Source organism: Sorex fumeus, unplaced genomic scaffold (assembly GCF_029834395.1).
Source record: "Sorex fumeus unplaced genomic scaffold, SorFum_2.1 ptg000015l, whole genome shotgun sequence".
NCBI classification, from domain to species: Eukaryota; Metazoa; Chordata; class Mammalia; order Eulipotyphla; family Soricidae; genus Sorex; species Sorex fumeus.
Window position 1 is genome coordinate 16917271 of NW_026606072.1, and position 15405 is coordinate 16932675.

The 15405-nt window shown below is 42.3% G+C and overlaps 1 pseudogene; it reads right to left on the reverse strand.

Moving 5' to 3' along the window:
• Window positions 1–1334: 1334 nt before the first annotated feature.
• LOC130021295 (60S ribosomal protein L5-like) overlaps window positions 1335–15405 on the reverse strand; it is a 38831-nt pseudogene continuing 24760 nt past the window's right edge.

Genomic DNA, 15405 nt, shown 5'->3' on the forward strand with positions numbered 1-15405 from the left:
GTGGCCCAAAAGCACACAAACAAACAAAAAATAACATCTGAGAATTTCCCAAAGCTAAGGAGAGAACTAATAATAGACATTGAGTTAGCTGAACAAACACCCAAAGTTTCAAATACAAAGTGAATTTGCAGAGACACATCATTGTCAAATTATCAAAATTCAACTACAAAGAAAAACTTGAAGGCTGCTAGGTATAAACGCAGCATGCAAATGTTGTAGGCATGTAGGTAGATAGAAAGGAGCCCCTCTCTCAAGGCAATGGCAATGAATTTCCTGGGAAATAGTAATATCAATAGCCCTGAAGTTACAAAAAGCCAACTTTGCAGAAAACAGGAACTAAGACCTGATAAGGCTTTCACCTGGCTTCAGCAACAGACACAGCAAAAGCTTGACCCCCCCTCCAAGAGAAGCAGATGAAATTTAGCTAAAATAATTAGCATTAAAAAATTTAGCTAGGCGCCAGCATGCCTGCCAGGAGGGGACCCACTTTCCCGCTCCTCTCTGGAAAGAAAGATGGCGGCCGCACCGGAGCCTTGTGGACAGCAGGTTTGAACCGCGGGGGGGGGGGGGGGGAGGGCGGCAGGGACCTCATGGGAAGGGGGGCGTAATGGGCCGCCCTTCACGCCCGACCGAGGTCGCCAGCTGCCCCCCACGAGCAGCTCTCCGGCACGGCCACGACTCCAGAGCACAGAAACCAATCTCTTAACTATCTAACTTTTAATAGAAATTCTTCCAGGGTTAATAAGTAAAATAGCAGAAATCCAAAACTGCGCAGCCGCTATTGCGGCCGCACGACATCATTTTATTCTTAAACAAAGTTGTAGAAAGCAAATCATTTCACAACGCTGTTTCAGCATGTCTGATGGGGGGGGGGGGTTGTAAACCCTAAACAATAATTGTGCATCTTCTATCAAAACAATGTATCTAGTCAAAGTAGATAGAGTATTAACTAGAACTCAACTGCCTCACAGGAATTGGGAGGGGTGGGAGGTGGGGTTCTATTGGGGTTCGCGGTTAAAAATAAGTATTGGTAAAGGGAAATGTGTTTGATATTTACATGACTGAGACCTAAACCCGAAAGCTCTGTAACTTTTCCCACAGTGATTCAATAAAGAAATAAATTATAAAAAAAAAATTAGCTAAAATAATCTGCATAACTCTTTGAAAGAGTTCACCTCTGGGGAACTAGGAAGGAGAGGTAGAATTAAATTAATATAACTGGCCCAAAAAAGTGAATTGAAGGAGAGCCTACTAGAAAAGCACTTTAGAAATGGATTAAGTGAAGAAAGACCGCACCCAAAGAGCACTAGAAAACCACCTGCTTTAGGTGTGCACTATGAATTTCCTGTAAAATCATCAATAGCTTCCAAACTGCTGACTTGTGTATATTCTTGGAGGCTTTGATAGTTTAGTTCTACTTCTTTGTGGTCCAAAGGATAGGATAGCTGAGCTTCATACTGCATTCTATTATTAAGACAAAAAAATTAATCTTACAGTTGACATGATTTTTATGTTTTTCCAAAATATTCTTTCAAAATTAATGTCATCTTATAATCAAAATATCCAAAAATTAAGAAGCTCTGAGCTCATAGTAGGTACTTAGTAAGTGACTACATTTCTCCTGTAAGTATAGGAGAACGGGTGATATTGTCTCACTTGGCTCAGAGGGATGGAAAGACTTGAACAAAAAATAGCATTAAATCTTTGAAATTATGGTCAGAGTCAATACTTGCCCTTTGTCAGCCAGAACTGTTGGCTCCATCTCTGATTGTCCGTGTTGCCAGGACACTTCTATTACTCAACCATTGTTCTTTGACTTCAGTTTCACAAACACTGTTTAGTACCTCTTCCCTTGGTGCCATGGGAACTAAATAAAATTCTCTTTTGCATTGATGGAGATCATTAATTAGATAGATAAAATAGTTATGCAAGTAACTGGGAATTATACTAAATGTGTTAAGTTCCCAAAGAACAGAAAAAAAGGAGCAATGAGTCTCTGAAAAATGAGACAAAAAGCTTTAAGGAGGAGGTGGCACTGAGGATGGATGTTGTGGATGGTGCCACATTTGATAGGTAGATTTGAGAGGAGAGAGGACACTACAATATATGTCATGTTAGAATTATTCTATTATCTATTAAAAAAAGAAAACACCACCATTGCCTCTACAGCCAGAGTCTGGGCAGGCATTTCATGATTTTTCATGGTCCTTTGTGTTTTATATTGTTTTCTTTGGGGTCATAGCCAGTGGTGAGTGGCTTAATTCTGGATTTGGGCACTTTATGCTTTATTGGATTCTAAATAACCTTCAACTCTGGTTCTTCTTCCTTATCTAAAGATCAGAGACAGAAAATAAGTGACACATCACAAAATACCCCTAGACTATAGCACTATTGCTCCTTCTTTATTTTTGTATCTTTATTTTTATTTCAACACTTCTATCAAATGGGTTTAATAAACAACTTTAGAGGATTGGTAACCCAGGATTAGAATTAAATTTTTAAAAGCACCTTTGGGAGTAACCAGAAAGTCTCATAGAAGACATATTACCAGGTATTTTCTTTTTTATATCAAGAATGCATCTTCACCTGCTCCTCACTTACCAATAACATTTATTCAAACTTGCTTGTGACCTCCAAGCAAATTTTTTATTTATTAGAAAAGAATGTGTGACTTTCCCCATTGAGAGGCTCTCTAAACAAAGCACTCCCTTTCTCTTTCCAGTCTTCGAAGAGTAACTTTACTGCTCTCAATACAGGAGCATTTGTGTCTAACCAGTTTCTTTATGATTTGTATATGTTTATATTTATATAGTCACTAGTGTCTTTTTCCTATTTATTTGTTCTCTAAAGTAAATGTATATTTTACCTGTGCCTGAAATTAGACCTATTTCACTTGGTGAGTATAGTGTCTGGGACAGGGGAATGAAAAGAAAAGCACTCAATCAAACCTGTCTCATTATTGGTGAATTTACATCAAACACAAATTTTATATTTCTGAAGTTATCATTATTCACATTAAACTCTAACACTGCCTGGTTGTCATAAAGAAGATCAGAATTACCATCCCTATTTCAAAACCAGAAATTCAAACATAGAGAAATGTATAGAAAGATGCATTCAAAGCTGCATATCAGGTAATACACGAAGCTAGATGCTGAAGCTTCAGCCTACTAGCCAAAAATATTAAGAAACAAAGTGGCAGGAGTAGCACAGTGATAAGCCAATGGACTCTAATGAATAAACACTGGATTCTAATATATAAGCCTCACTTCTTAAAATCGGATGAACATGAAAAATTGGATCAACTTTTCCCAGTCTCACCTAATTATTAAAATTATGTAAAAATATCTACAGTTGATAGGAACAAGCTTAGAATTAAAGAAGGTAACAAAGCATCTAGGAGAATGCTTGCTAAACAATATTATCTTACAAACATTCATTTATTTTCTTTCCTCTTAACTTCTTGACCTTGTGAGAAATTCAAGAGATTAAAATGCCTGGCATGTAGGAGAAATAAGATCAAAATAGGAAGATAGTCCCTTTTGGTACTTTTTTGTTTTTTTGTTTTGTTTTGTTTTGTTTATTTAATCATTTTTTTATTAGTGAAACACCATGAGGTACATTTATAGACTTATAAATTTTTGTGCTTGGGTTTCAGTTATACAATGATCAAGTACCCATCCCTCCACCAGTGCCCATCCTCCCCCACCACGGGTCCTAGCATCCCTCCCACCCTCCATCCCCCGCCCCCCCCCGTCCCACCCTGCCACTGTGGCAGGGCATTCCCCCTTGTTCTCTCTCTCTTCTTTTGGGTACTGTGTTTTGCCAGAGAGGCATTGAGTGGCAATCATGTTTGGTCTATAGACTACTTTTAGCATGTCTCTCCCACCCTGGGAGGGTCTTCACAACACCCTTTATTTGGTGCTCTCTTCTCTATCTGAGCTTCCTTTTCACCTAGCACTTGTGGCTGGCCTTCAAGTCATGGAGCAAAATTCCTGGTACTAATCTGAGCCATTCCTGGGTGTTAGTCTCCCGTTTTGTTGCTTTATGTTCCCCAGATGAATGCAATCTTTCTGTGTCTATCCCGCTCTTTCTGACTCATTTCGCTTAACATGATACTTTCCATGTAGTACCACTTGTATGTAAATTTCATAACTCCATCTTTTCTAACAGCTACATAGTACTCCATTGTGTAAATGTACCAAAGTTTCTTTAACCAGTCATCTGTTCTCGGGCACTCAGGTTTTTTCCAGATTCTGGCTATTGTAAAGAGTGCTGCAATGAACAAACAATTGCAGATGTCACTTCGACTATACCTTTTTGCCACTCTGAGATATATTTTTTGGGACTTTTTTGGAACCTGTGACCAGAACAGAAGCTGTCGCATTCTGAGTCATGGGAAACCTGAACCAGTTATCCAGAGTCAGAAATGTTTCTTTGACTACTATTCATGATTTCCCCTTGAATCATTTGTTTTTCTCCCTGCTGGTCCTTCAATGATAGATGAAGGAGTCAATGGACACAAGTAGTAAATTAGAAGAATAAAGTTTTCTAAATACAAAAATACCTCCTAAAAGTTGATACTGTGAGATCCTATTCCTTACTGTGAGCATCACATCAGTGTCAACCAAAGTGGGCAGAACTACCTCAAATCAACTTTGTCATTCAAGCGTGGCTCCATATTTGCAACAAAAGGCAAACAGGATTATGATCTCCGCGTCTGAAAGGGCATTGGTCCCAAGAACAACATACCAGTTAATAGACTTGGCACACCTTGAGGTCTACAATTTAACTTGACAGGAAATGTCCAAATGCAAAGTTTTTATGGGTGTCCCATATCTGAGACTAGAAGCCAGCAACACACCACACCCCAGCTTCTGCAGAAGAAGCATATCATTTCCTGCCTCTTTCACCACCAGTGACTAATAACCTATGTCAAGAAGACTTCAGAGATAATCCGTAACATAAAAAGAATCTAAATCCAAATTAGTTATTTCCAACCCCTGCATTCTCAACTTCTGCCTTGATGTTGAAGAGTCCTAGGTTTTCTCTGACACAAAAAGTAAAGATAACAAACATACATGGATTGCCTAAACTCTCAGAACAGGTATTGGCAACATGTATACTGCCTTAATACTGATTTATCAAAATCCTTGTTAATCAGTCTCATCTTTTCAGAAAGCACTCAAAAAAGAGTGTTCAGCTAGTCATAAGAAAATGGAACATGAATCCATGTCACAGAAAAAAGATTCCTTTGGTAATATATCTTGGAGAACTCCCAACACTAATTCCAAGACTTTGCTTATTTTGACCAGAGCTGGAGGTTAGCAATTGTCGCTTCATCCATTGTAGCCAGCATGGATTCCAAAAACAACAAAGCAAAAATTCAGGGTAAAGCAAATTTTTTCATCCACTGTTCTGTAAAAAATAAACAACACGGTATCACAATAGGAATGAGTGTTTCTTGAGATTTTGATTATTTTGGATCTATGGTCTGAAGTCTTTACATTCCACAGAAAGCCTCACTTAGACTAATTTGGTGTGACAAAACCATATACAGGGAAACCTATCAAGAAAATTACCTATCTCATTGGCTTACTTCAAATATGCAGATCATTCATTCCTTTCCCAATGTTATCCTCATTCCTTGCGCTGATCTGTGACTGCCTCAAAATTCACCCAGTTTACCAAAATCTCTCCTGATAACCGAAAAGATTTGTTTTAGCTAAACTGCTGAAAATATCTACTGGTCTAAATGCTCTAATCATCCCCTTCCAGTGATGCTCAGAGACTGAATAAAACTCAGATCCTGGTCGAGAAAGAGAGCTTAATGGGCTGAGCACATACAAAACATGGTTTGCCCACAAGAAGTTTATATTCAGTGCCCAGCACCACAAGTTCTCTTAAACACCACCAAGCACAAACCCTGAGCACAAAGCCAGTAGCCCCTGAATACATGTGTCCCTCAGAAAGCAACCAATAAAAACTCTTAGCAGAATGAAAAATGATATCTTCATATTTTTTTCCCTGAGTCAGTGCATTGCTATCACCCAAGTTCAAATCCTCTTCATTCCTCACCTAGTCTTTTGCCAGAATCTCCAATTTGGAAGTCATATCTTCTTTCTCCCTAATTCAATGTACCTTCCACTACCTTTTCAAAAATTAAACTCAGCCTGACTTATAATATGGAAGTGCACAGAACCTTTCCTGGAACCCCAACAGAGATTCGCAACAGCCATTCAAGACTCAACAACATCGAATTGGGAGATGTGTGCCGAAAGTAGATAATGGACCAAACATGATGACCTCTCAGTGTCTGTATTGCAAACCATAATGCCCAAAAGTAGAGAGAATACGGGGAGTATTGTCTGCTGTGGAGGCAGAGGGAGAGTGGGAAAGGAGTGTGGGTGTACTGGGGAGACTGGTGGTGGGGAATGTGCACTGGTGGAGGGATGGGTGCTGATCATTGTGTGATTGTAACCCAAACATGAAAGCTTGTAACTTTCTCACAGTGATTCAATAAAATTAAAAAAAAAAAAAGAAAAAAAAAGAAAAGAGAAAAAATGCCCTCCCGTTGACTTATCAAGCTCCAAACCACTCCTTGCTCTGCCCTCTCTTCACAGACCCCTTCCTTCTCCATCCATCAATTGGCCCAAATCCCTCCTTAGGGCTTGGCAGTGTTAGAGCATCAAACATCTGGATTAGCCAAATCCTGGATCAGAGCAGACTCTAGTGAGCCCAAACATGAACAGAGTGTGTGTGCCACTTACCTGCTATTTGCATCCATTGTCACACTGGCACACTGGGCTTCACATCCATCCCCTGAGGAAGTGACATTGTTCCTTTGTTAGAGCAGAAAACCTAAGTCAAGGAACTAAAGCAACCTGTCCAGGATGCTCGGAAATAGAGGAGCTGAGGTTACAAGCAGGCCTTTCACCATGAAACCAGGGCTAGTTCCTCTCACCCAACCACAGAGAGGACAGAGGATGGGGTACTCGAAGGAGCGTTTCCTGAAGCCTGAGAACTAAAAACTAGGCTGGGAAGCTACATGGGGGCTTCGGAAACAGCAGGAGTTAACTCGGCTCTTGGCTCCCAGCATAATGGGAGCATCTGTCTCAGCACAAGCAGGCAGGAGCCCTGGCCAAGAGAAACCTGCTGAACAGTGGAAGCAGGACAAGGAGAAGCTTTTCCTTCCTTCTAGGAGATGAACCCCAGGGGGTGTCTCTCTCTTCCAATGTGCAAACAAGACCAGTCAAAAAGGGCCTAAGCCCCAACTGAGCCAAGAATCTTTTTTTAAAAAAGAAAAAAACAATAACTGAGAACTGGAGCTATTGTAGATTTTTTTTAAAAAGTTGGCCCTCCAAGCTAAAGTCTTATTTTCCATGTCCACTAAAATAGAACATGGCAAAGATAATAAATATGTAAAGAATAAAATGCTTTATCTGAACTCAGCAAGCTTCCTCCAAACTAAACTCCATGTGAGGAAGGTATAAAGAACACTTTATATAAACTTTAGTGGTTTAAGCTTCTCCAAGAAAATCATGTCCCAAGTCTGTTGGATATTCTTTTGCAGAATATTCACAGAAATATTCACAGAAATAAGACTCAGGTCCCAGTAGTATCCTGCAAAAGAGGGAAGAAAAGAGACTTTCCAACATCAGGAGTAGCAAAGTTTGGGGGGCAACAAGACCTCTTCTACCACAGCTTCTCTCCAGCATCAGGGCTAGAGCTCAGTGGTCAGCAATGGCCTCGTGTGTGAGCCCTAAGTTGCAATCCTGACTGAGCTTTCACAGGGTCCCTCTGAAAAGGCCCCAACATGCAGGAACACTGCACTCTGAGGCAGACACTCTGTGACAGAACTTGAATTTCGGGTCAGTACGTGCAGATGAAGAGAAGAGCAGGCCGTGTTCGGCATGGGCTCTCCCACCGCGGTAGGGTGACTGCCAGGGATGGGCTCACACCCAGGGCGCAACGCCTGGCAATCCTCCTCGTGGCCCAAGTGATGCAGGGAGCAGGTTCTAGAAAGGATATTTTATTTGCCTTTTACCTCTTTCTGCTGTGTGCCTAGGGTTAGAAGAGCTGATAGAAAACTCTAGGTGTGGGGCCAGAGCAGGTACAACAGATAGGGCACTTGCTTTGCATGCAGCTGAGCTGGGAATCCCATATGATCCCCCAAGCCTCACCCCAAGTGATACCTGAGCCCAGAACCCAGAGTCATCTCACAGAACTTCCAGGTTTGGCCCATAAACAAAAACAAGAACATAATAAGACTTTAGGGACTCTGTGAATAAGTACAGGATGAGTGGGTGAGCAGGAGGACACAGGGGTTACTCATACACCTGCTCCCATTTCCCTATAATCCAAGTAGTAGATAGAGTCATTTTAAGACCTCATATAAATAAATGGCTAAGGGCTACTTTGCTGCTTGTTTGAGTTTGGGGTTTTTTTTATTTTGTTTTGATTTGTATGTGTGCATGCCAGCAATTAAAGCAGAGCCTCACACATGCAAGGCAAGTACTCCACTACTGAGCCATATCCCTGGCTCTTGCTGGGAACTTTGGTCCCTCAGATTCATAAAACGCAATCCTGAGGTGCTTTGAGGCCACCAACCTAACCTGGATGAACCAAATGTTCTTACATTGTGGAACTAGACATCCTGGAAAGTAACTTCACTGTCCCCAGGGCTTTATTTCCTTTTCAATATAGCAAAGCTGATAGAATAGCTTTAATATAAGTATTCCAAGCAGTATTGATGGCTGATCCTCCAAGAGCAGCTCATCAATTGGTGCTTTTAAATTAAAAGATAAAAAATAACTTCTTGGAATTTATCTGTTTCTGTCCATCACCATTCCTTTCCCCAGTGGTGGTACCTTAAATCCTGATGTCTCCATTGAAACATGATTATTCTTCTTTGGCCAGTGCAATCAACGCTTTGTATGGCCTTTGTTCATTCTTGGTTACTTTCCTACCTGATCTGACTACTTTATGAACTCTCTCCTTCCATATCATGCATCCCTGCTGGATATTTATTCAACAGAGAAAACTCTGTGTCCTGTTACATCTCACACTTACCCTTTCTGCATAGAAAGTTTGTCTGGGTCATCACTACAGGCTTTGGGATCTTCTGCCAAACATACCATGTATCTTTCTACACAAATTACAAACTCTTTGTCTATGCTACTCGCCTTGCTACAACTGTCCCCCTGCTCTTTACTTTCCATATCATATTTATGTGATGCTAATGGAAGAGACTTGAACTCACACACTGACCACATGGTCTTGGGAAGTCATTCATCTTGGTCTTAAGCATCTCTCTCCTTGACTGTAAAATTAAAGTAGTAAAAATCCTGATGATAATATGCTGAAATGTTGCCTTATAAATTCTGATTACAGTGCTTGGATATAGAAATTGTTCATGGCATTCTCTTCCTCCCAGCCTCTGCCTCCTCGTCAACTAAATGAGAGCACTAATGACATCCTCCTTTCAAGATCTTGAGAGCATCAGCTGAGATGCAGCAGAAAGTGGTTGTTACCACCTTTCCTTCCCAGCCTGACTAACAGGTGTGGAGTGACTGTAAGGGCAGCTCTCAGCACCTCCTGAGCCAGACGCAGGAATTCAGCACAGGCTGTCTTGCTGATTTGAGTTACTGCTGTGCTAGAAATTAGTCTTGGCTTTCTCATCTACCTGAACATTTCCTAGCTGCAAGCTCCTGGTGTGAAGAATATTTTCCAAACAGATTCATGACCTGTGTAGTCTTGTACACATTTAGGGAGTCAATAATCATTGCCTTAGCTTCTGTTAGGGGTGAGGCTGCAGGTGGACATGAACACTGCTGGGTGATGGGGAAGGGCAGATTGATAGTGGGCCGCTGGCAATGAGTTTGGGGAAGTTATGAAACCAAGATAAGAGTCAAAGAGGTAGTTCAACAGGCTGAGCACAAGCCTTGCATACAGGAGATCTAGGTTTGATCCTTGGCACCACATGATCCTCAAAAATATCAACAGGAGTGACTCCCAAGTATTGCCGCATGTGACCACACACACACACACACACAAAAGATATTTTTTTAAAAATGTATTACTAATCTCTCACCAGCCCTTCCAAAGCATCAAAATTGAGCGCCCTTTGGAGATGCAGGAACTGAAGTCTGATAAGATCCCAGAGAGGTCTCTGCTCCCTGCGAGGAAAAAAAATCTTCAGTAGGAGTATAGGACCATGAAAGAGTTGCAAGAAGACCACCAAAAGTTTAAAATGCTCTTCCCTTGTCCGGGCCCTGGCAATACCTTTGTCTCTACACAGAAATCCCCAAGACAAAAAAATTTGAAAAAACCCTATAAAACTAACATTGCCAAAGCCAGGGGAGCTCATTCTATTCTGGAATTACCCACATCACAACTTGGGATGTCATTCCTTTCTTTTATGCCATAGGGTTTCTTTTCTCTCTCCTCTTCTGTTTCTGAAATAAAATTGTTTCGGTTCACCACCTGTCTTATCTGGACATTATTTTCTGTGACATAAAGACAAGAGCCCAGAGCCTGGTGGCAAAAGCAACTGACTCTGTTAGCATGCTGACCTCTCTAGGGACAAACTACACACCCCCAAGAAAAACACGTGGCAGAGGGCAGCTGGGTCTCTGTGTTCTGCTTCTAGCAGTCAATGAACCATGTAAGGTGGCGTCACCTCTCACCCAAGAAGTGGGAACCATGTTGGCAGATACTGCTGAGAAACGAGATCCATGGGAATAAAGGAAGGATTGGTTTATTGCATTGCTCTCTCTTCAGCACATTCCAAATGTGTATGATAAGTCATTTGGCTTCCCAGGGGAAGGAAGTTGCAGGCAGGGATGTAGGCACTGACAACACTGAGCTGCTTCCGTTTCCCAGGGAGTGCATCTCCCTGCAAGCTCTCCCTGGCCCCCGAGCTAAATGAAGCCTTTAATGACCCTCTTGAGATTTGAACACCTGGATGCTCACTAGGCAATTTCCAACGAGCCATAATTTCAGCCATCACACAGAGCTTGAGCTCTAGACCTTGTATTATTTTTATGTCTCGCCATTACAAATCTTTGCTCACTCCACACTCAATATTCCAGCCAAGATTTCCTTGCCTGGGAGCTGTGTCCTCTCTCTTAAACACCCTGGGATTTAAGTGAAGCAACATTCCCCCCCCCCACCTCTCAGGTCTTCAAAGCCAGCTCCTCCCTGACATTGATGAGAACCAGGGAGCATCACAGAAATAATTGCTAATGTCCATGTTTCTCTCTCCCCATCACTCATTCTCACTCCCTCCTGCAAAGCAGAACCAACAAGGAACTGACAGATGACATCACCCCTCCAAGAGCAAAAGCACCCACAGGTAAGTATTGTCAATGAAGTCATTCTTGAGATTGTCTCCTCTCTCCAAAGAAAGAAGATGAGAGGAATTCTGCAACCAAGACTCCTATGTGAACAGATTTTATCAGCTAATGAACTGAGACTAAGAAGCATCTAGGGAAAGTGTCAAAAGGCAAACACCCAACCAAGGCAGCCTTGAGCAGGTCTCAGTTGCTTCTTGCTCTCCACCTTCATCATCAAACTATGTGTTTAAGCACAAAGAATATTTTGCCTGCCAGATGAAGGGACTGAACAGATTAACTTCTTGACCACTCTTCCAACTCTGGAATATATATATACATATATAGATATAGGCTTGATAATAACATAAATAGGAAATGATATTGAAGCTCTCAAACAGTGTTCTGGGGATAGGTGTCCCAGAGACTATTTGGCAATGCCTGAAGGAGTTTTTATTGTCTTAATAGAACATGGAGGGTAAAGATAAGGAAGTATTACATAGAGCTACTCAATCAACTACAATACACACAGCAGGCCCCTCAACAAACAACTACCTGCTTTCATTTTGTAATTCCTAAATTATTCAGGCCAAGATTTGGAGAGGAAATGGCGAAATGAATACAGAGGTGCCAACATCCCCAACTCCTGAAATGCTCTAATTCATTAGTAGCATTTTAGTAGCACTGTCCTCCCACTGTTCATTGATTTGCTCGAGCGGGCACCAGTAACATCTCACAACAAGCTGTGAGACTTGTTGTTACTATTTTTTGCATATCAAATATGTCATGGGTAGCTTGCCAGGCTTTGCAGTGCGGGTGAGATACTCTTGGAAGCTTACTGGGCTCTCCAAGAGAGGCAGAGGAATCGAACCCAGGTCAGCCGAGTGCAAGGCAAATGCCCTATCTGCTGTTGCTATCACTTTCATACTAATTAATTAGAAAGGAATAAAAACTGTGCAGCTACCCTCCCCCTCCAAAAAACATCCTTATAAAGAAGCCTGCAAAGCTAAAGAAAATCAATTTCAATTTTTAAGCTAGTAGATTTATAGTAAGTTTTAAATAAAACTCTAAAAACTAAAATTTGAGAGCACAGAACTAATAATGCATAAAATTAACTTATATTTGGTCCCAGGGATATAACTCAGTGGAAATAAACTTTCTTTGCATGTATCCTACAGAGGTTGGTTCTGCTTTGCAGGAGGATGTGAAGATGAGTGATGGGGAGAGATGGGGGTGAGGAGGGAGGAAGAAAGGAAGGAAGGAAGCAAGGAAGGAAGGAAGGAAGGAAGGAAGGAAGGAAGGAAGGAAAGAAGGAAGGACGGACTATATATATGTAAATATAATGAAGGTAAAGGAAAAATATCGAAGAAAAAATTACGTGCAGGGTAACAACTGTTCTCCAAATATATGAATAATTATTCTTTCAGAAGATACCAGAACAAGTGAATTCAAAGTATACATCTTCCTGGACTTAAAATGATGTCATGTCCCAATAAATCCATCAAAAGTTGAAAATGTAATGTAAGGCAAAATTATCTAACACAAAATCTATTTTATAGTAGAGGGTGAAATCATTTATTTAGTGTATACTGTACGGAATGTGGAAAACAGAATAATCTAAGATTCTCATTAGCTTATACTGTACATATATTATAATATAACATATGAATGGGCTGGAACGATAGCACAGCGGGGAGGGCGTTTGCCTTGCATACAGTCAACCTGGGTTTGATTCTTCCAACCCTCTCAGAGATCCCGGCAAGCTACTGAGAGTATCTTGCCAGCACAGCAAAGCCTGGCAAGCTCCCAGTGACATATTGGCTATGCCAAAAACAGTAACAACAAATCTCACAATTTGTTGTGAGACATTACTGGTGCCCACTCAAGCAAATCAATGAACAACAGGAGGACAGTGCTACAGTGCTACTATATGGATATTGCATTTACACTCCCAAAAAGTCAAAATATCATAAGTTGAACCATCATAAGTCAGAGCCTTTCTGAATTTTTTTAAGTTAAAGCCCAGAGAGATAGAAGAGTAAGTGCCTACCCTTGCACAAGGCCAAGCTGAGTTCAGTCCCCAACACCATATATCATGCCCAGAAATAGCCAGGAGTGATCCCTAATCATCATCAGCTGTGGCCCCAAAAAGCATAAAGAAATTTTAACGTTAACGAAAAAATTTTCAGGAATTGAACAACACTGGCCTCAACCCAAGAGCATATGGTTGCAAATGATATCCACAGCTAGATTTTGCAAATGCCGTGTTTTTTGTTTTGTTTGTTTGGGGGTTTTTTGTTTTGTTTTGTTTTTGCCTCTGCCTCATTTCATTGGGAGGCTCTCTCACTCTAGGAAGCCAGTCACAAGCTGTGAGAATAGAGAGCAGTCACAAGGCAAGGTCAGATGTAGGTGTTCTGGCTGTCAGCTCCACCTATCATCCCAGACACAGACAGCCTCCAACACCAGACCTCGGAGTGAATCTTCAGATGATTCTTATAGCCAGCAAGTTACCTCAAAGCACCGAGATTCCACTGAATGAGCAAGAAAACTATCACTACCAAATCTTGGCCAAATGCAAAATGCATGAGCAAACTAAATGATAGTTGTTGTTCTAAGCAATTGAGCCTGGGGGTTTTATTACACAATGACAGATAAACCCAGCAGAAGCTTCCCAAATGTAAGGAGGTCAAACAGATAATACGGCAGCAGTGACCTCTGCACAGCAACCTGTGACTGTGTGACTGCCTGAGAATCAAGACATGAGTAAGTGTGGGGAGGGGGTTAAGAATCAGAGGATTAAGGGAGTATGGTGCCGCCAGCAGGTCAATCTGTACCTGTGATGTGAGTACATCAGCAGCCTGATGGCACCATCAGACTTTCAGATACCCCAAAATTGCTGCTGTGCCTTTGGCCAGACCCCCAAAACTGGGGCAAAGTTTACCAAGAAAGTAAACAGCCAAAAGTTAGGTATGTGGGAGACACACCCACAAACCACCTCTGGTTAAGCTATATACTTGGAGGCATGGCCTCTCTGGTTCCTGATCAAACTGCTGCATGGCCACGATCCCAGAGACTCAGAAACGAATCTTGGAACCCAAAGGCTTTGGGCAGAAATGCATCCTGTTCCTTCAGTAGATTACTGGCGCTGGGCCACTCCAGGTGGGAATAGGTTTCATGCCTTGGCCTGTTCCCCCTGGTGGCCCAGTGACCACCAGCCCCCAGAGGCCACTGGACAGTCAGGTTTGGGCCTGCAGTGATGAGACACATGGGCCCTCACCAGATGGAGGTGGAACCGGCCCTTTCCTCCCCACCCCAACGAGACTCCAAGTCACCACCTACAAACGGCCTCTCTGGCTCCTAATCAAGCTGATTAACGGCCATGATCCCAGAGACTCAGAAACAAATCTCAAAACCCAGCGGCTTTTGGCAGAAATGCATCTGGACCATATGCAAGATGGCTGAGAGTATCTCGCCAGCACAGCAAAGCCTGGCAAGCTCCCAGTAACATATTGGCTATGCCTCAGAGCTTATTGGAAAGCCAGGTATGAGCCGGCAGTGACAGGGCAACTGCAGTCTCATGGGAAAGAAGGAGGTTCCAACTCATCCTGCACGCCCTACCGAGGTCACGAGTTGCCCCCAACAAGCGGCTCTCTGGCACAGCCATGGCTCCAGAGGCAAAGGGACTTAGTCCAGAGCCCAGCAGCTGGTGGCAGAAAAGTAAATGGACCATGTGTTAAACGACGGCGCCATGCCTCCCCAGGAGGGAAAGCGTGTTGCTCCCTTCCACCTTTTTCCCCCTGGCAGCAAGGTGGCTGCCGCCTCAGAGTTTATTGGAAAGCCAGGTATGAGCCGGCAGTGACGGAGCAACTGCATTCTCATGGGAAGGGGGCAGTGCCTGCTCATCCTTCATGCCCTACCAAGGTCACGAGTTGCCCCCCACAAGTGGCTCTCCGGCACAGCCATAACACCAGACGCACAGAAACCAATCTCATAATTATCTGGCTCTTGGCAGAAATCCAAAATCACATGGCCACAATAGCGGTCACACGACATTATATGATTCTCATAACCA